Here is a 4863-nt window from a genome sequence, read left to right as displayed (position 1 = left end):
TGCTATGGACCCATAGTCCAGGGGTGAACTACTCACTCATCACTCCGGAGGCGACCATGGCGGTGTAGAGTCCTCCGGGAGATGAATCCCCTCTCCGGCAGGGTGCCGGAGGAGATCTCCAGAATCCCCCGAGATGGGATCGGCGGCGGCGTCTCAGTAAGGTTTTCCGTATCGTGGTTTTTCGCATCAGGGGTTTCGCGACGGAGGCTTTAAGTAGGCGGAATGGCAGAGTCGGGGGCCTGACGAGGGGCCCACACCATAGGGCGGCGCGGGCCCCCCCTTGGCCGCGCCGCCTTGTGGTGTCGCCACCTCGTGGCCCCACTTCGTATGTTCTTCGGTCTTCTGGAAGCTCCGTGGAAAAATAGGCCCTTGGGTCTTCGTTTCGTCCAATTCCGAGAATATTTCGTTACTAGGATTTCTGAAACCAAAAACAGCAGAAAACGAGAACTGGCACTTCGGCATCTTGTTAATAGGTTAGTTCCAGAAAATGCACGAATATGACATAAAGTGTGCATAAAACATGTAGGTATCATCAATAATATGGCATAGAACATAAGAAATTATCGATACGTCGGAGACGTATCAGTGGACTTCCCCGTAGCCGGATCCAGGTGGGCCAGGCAGGGCATGTCTCTGTACTCCTCGTATGTTTGGGGGGGCGCGGGTTCCGGCAGCGGTGACCTCGTCACCATGCTGCTTTCCCCTGCCGGCTCCGCCTCCGCGACCGCGGCCTCTTCCGCCTCCTTGACCTCCGCGCTGGAAAGCCATGGAGATCATCTCGGATCCGCCACTCTTCTAGTCATCAGGGGGATTTTTCCGCTTGGTGCCGCTGCAATTACCGTTATCACGGTTCTTCTTTTGCTGATGCAGGGGAACTGCTGTAGCTGTGAGATCTCCGCCTGCGTCGTCATCGGCGGCAGTGTGATCGCTGGCAATGGTGATCATGTCATCCAAAGTCAGTTTATTTGTGTTGACCAAGCAGGTGAGCTTGTGTCGCGGCCGTCCTCCTCTCTGCAATCCACCTATAAAGGTGTGCATGGCTGTGCGATTATCAACATTTTTGCACTCGTTCCTGGTTGCCAACCATCGCGTGAGGAAGTTTCTTGATGTTTCTCCCTTCTTCTGGATACATGCCTGTAGGTCGCTGGTCGTGGCAGGTCTTTTGTAGGTGCCTCTGAAGTGCTTTTCGAAGGCGGTCTTCAGGTCGAACCAGCAAAAGATGGAGTTCTTCTCGAGGTCGCTGAGCCAGATCCGGGCTGGACCTACAAGGTACAGCTGAAGCATGCGGCAGGAAATATTAGGGGTTCCTCCGGCAAAGGTTACTGCATTATAGTAATCCTCAATCCAGGTATCCGGCCTTTCCATGCCGTCATAATTCTTCAGGTTTCCAGGTAGCTTGAGGTTCATCCTTGGCTTTGGTTCCTCTCGAATCATCCTGCCAAAGCACTTTGGGCCGATATAGTCAGTTTTGTATTCGTTGAGACGTTCCCGCGCGTCACGCGAGCTGTTGCGAGGTGATTTTGAGCGTGAGAGAGATCTCCGGCCACCGCCTCCGCTTCCACCTACGCCTCCACCGCTAGGTGGTGGGGAAGGAGACCTGCGAGGGGGCCGATGTGACCTCTTGCTTCCGCCTTCTGATTCTCCTCGCCCTTCACGGTGTTGACTCCGGCTTCGGTGGCTGCCTTCATCCTGGTGCTGGCTGCCTCCGTCGTTCCAGCTTCTGCGGGGCCCCTGTTCACGCTCCTCGTTCCGACTCCTCCTGGGCTCGGGCTCACGATCATTGTTCCGGCTCCGGCGGGGTTCCGGCGTAAGCTCTCTGTTCCTCGGAGGCGGCACGTTGTCGCGGATGTTGATTCCACCTAGACCATGGGGCCTGGTTTTTCCGACCGGACTACAGCGGCGAGGAGGTGGAGGACGCAGGTACCCGTTGGGTGGAGGTGAGGGATTCCGATACTTGTCCCTACCAGTGTACATCACATCCTTTCCCTTCTTCGGATCTGACGGAGGTGTCTTTGATGGCACAGGGACTGGATTTGGGTGTTCTCTGGTTTTTCTTCTGCGTTCCGAGGATCCGGTCCGCGATTCATCGTCGAGATGGCGATTGTCGTGGGCGTCTTTCTGCACGGTAGATATGCAATGATCCAGATTGGATTCTAACTTGCGCGAAGTATCTGCCTTGCTCTGTTGCTTCATTGCTGAGGCAACAAGCGTACGGACGTAGTCGATATCAATCTCCTCGTCCTTCTTTTTCAAGATCTACGCAGCCTTCTTCATGTTATCCTTTGGAGTTGCGAGTGGCTGTTGCTCGGTAGGGGTTGCGAAGGTGATCCTGCGAGGAGCTACAGCTTCTCGCCTGATCCTATCAGCTTCCTGTTGAGCCTCGGTGATCTTGTCCTCCCAATGTTCCCGGAGTTGCTTGAATTTTGCCAATGACTCGTCCACCTGACGCTCTCGCTTGAGAAAATTGTCCACAAAGTGTGTGGCCTCCTTCCTCTCGTCTAGCATTGCTGCTGCGGTGGTGGCGAACTTTTTGGCTGTTGCCAGCATCTCCCGTCTTTTCGCTTCTAGAGCTTCCGCATCTGCTGCGTCTTTAGGAGTTATGGGTTTGTTGAGGATATCTGAGTGTGCGATTGCATCCATGCCTGCCTGTTCAATCAGTTCTTCTGGGGACATGACTTCCTTATGCGGTCGTTCCCGTGATAGCGGAGATCCTGCATTGGATGGCTGTGGGTCGGATTGGGTATTCTCAGCTTCTGATTCCCGTTGATCCAGCGCCGCCAAGGTTGCGAGAACCTGCTTAGGCTGGGCGGATTCAACTTCAGGCTGATCACCGTATCCAAATTCCTTCACCTTGCGATCGAACTCTTCAGTATCCATGGAGGGGGTATCCCCGGAAATTGGGCTTAGGTTGCCCAGGATCGATTCTTCACCCGGAGCGCTGCTTTCTCCGACAGCCTCCTGCTGATCCGGAGCAGCGTTATTTTCCGGTTCCTCAACCTGCATGGGACCTGCTCCGGCTTCTTGAGGGGCGGCTCCTGCGGTATGGGCTAAGAAGTGCACGAAGTGACACCTTTGTTTCTCTAACACTTGGGAGACCCAGGCGGATCTGCATTGGTATTCCACCTTTATTTCCTGCTCAGGGGTGGATTGGGTGGGTTTTGATTTTTTTAGATCTAAGGCGGAATCTTCCTTGGGAAGTTCCTGCGTCTTAGATCGGATCTTTGCGACTGCGTCCTGCTCAGCGGCGGTCGCGTCCGCGCTACTTACCAGTGCGGTTCCGTCGGAATCGACGGTTTCGCCGATGAAGATGTGTATGCCGCCAATCGGGACGATGGAGAGCTTGACGGGGTCGGCCTTAGCCGGAATCCAGCACTCGTCCGGAGGGACGATCGGAAAGTTCCCGGCGTAGAGGACACACCCCACATCGATGGAGTCTTCGTAGCTTCCCATGGCGGAACCCTCCCGGTTCTGGCCTCCAGACGCCACAGGCCCCACGGTGGGCGCCAACTGTCGTTGCCTATTCGACGGTACCTCGAAGGAGGGATCCTCACGAGGGGGAGAAGAAGTAGGGGCCATAGGGCGCCCTGCACACGGGACGGTGGTACGCGTTTTACCCAGCTTCGGAACACCTGCACGATGGCAAGGCCTACTGCTGCTTGTCTGGAATTATCTGGGCGCTTTCGCGCTGTTGCAATGAGTTGTGGTTGTGCCTCTAGGGCTCCCGGGATCCGGCTTATAAAGGCGCACGGATCTAGGGTTTACAGGGAGAGTCCTAGCCGGATTACAGGTTGCCTAACTACGGTACAATATCTTGCCGCGTACGTCAAGGATCCGCCTTCCATCTACGTCATATTGGATCCGGGTCCCTTATGGGCCTTCATGGATCCAGCCTCCTCCGAAGGTCGGTTAGGATCCGGCTTCCTTATCCTGGCCGGACTTCATCCTTCATGATCAACAACAACTGGGCCGCCCGATGGGCCACATGCCACACCACCATCTGTGGCCCACCCGGGCTTGCCGGATCTAGGCACTGTCGATGGTACATCCATGAAGTATACCCACAACAATGTAATAGCGGAGAGTAGGCTTTTGTCAGAGTCCAAGGATTACTCCTTGGAATTTGTATTAAACTCTAAAATTGTTCGCTATCAATGAAAATGGTAAATGTTTTGCCTCGTTTCAAAAAAAAAGGAACTTAACACTATTTGTTTTCTAGGGAGCCTTATGCAAATTCTGACCAATGTAGTATTCCCTCCATACCGGTTTATTAGGTAATACGTATTTTGAGATGAAACTTTGATCCTTAATTTGGTCAATAAAATATAAAATATATTTTACAAGAATCTTATCTTATATTACTAATTGGAGACTCCCAACAAGCCACCACGTTAATCCTAGCGAAAACTAGATAATTATCCGTCCGATTTATCTATCAGCCATCAGTAACCATTGGATTAACACGACCTGGCAGCACGTTTTACCACGCGCACGCCTCCTTTCCTGAACTCTCTCGCATGATTACCGCAAAAAAAAAAAACTAGGAGACTAACGAAAAGATTTTCCCCAGTGCCTCCATGACTTCGCCGCCCTCCATACCGGTTTATTAGGTAATACGTATTTTGAGATGAAACTTTGATCCTTAATTTGGTCAATAAAATATAAAATATATTTTAGAAGAATCTTATCTTATATATTTACTAATTGGAGACTCCCAACAAGCCACCACGTTAATCCTAGCGAAAACTAGATAATTATCCGTCCGATTTATCTATCAGCCATCAGTAACCATTGGATTAACACGACCTGGCAGCACGTTTTACCACGCGCACGCCTCCTTTCCTGAACTCTCTCGCACGATTACCG

Source organism: Lolium rigidum, chromosome 4 (genome assembly GCF_022539505.1).
Source record: "Lolium rigidum isolate FL_2022 chromosome 4, APGP_CSIRO_Lrig_0.1, whole genome shotgun sequence".
Taxonomy (NCBI): domain Eukaryota; kingdom Viridiplantae; phylum Streptophyta; class Magnoliopsida; order Poales; family Poaceae; genus Lolium; species Lolium rigidum.
The sequence above is the reverse complement of the archived record's forward strand: the minus strand, read 5'-3'. Positions refer to the sequence as shown.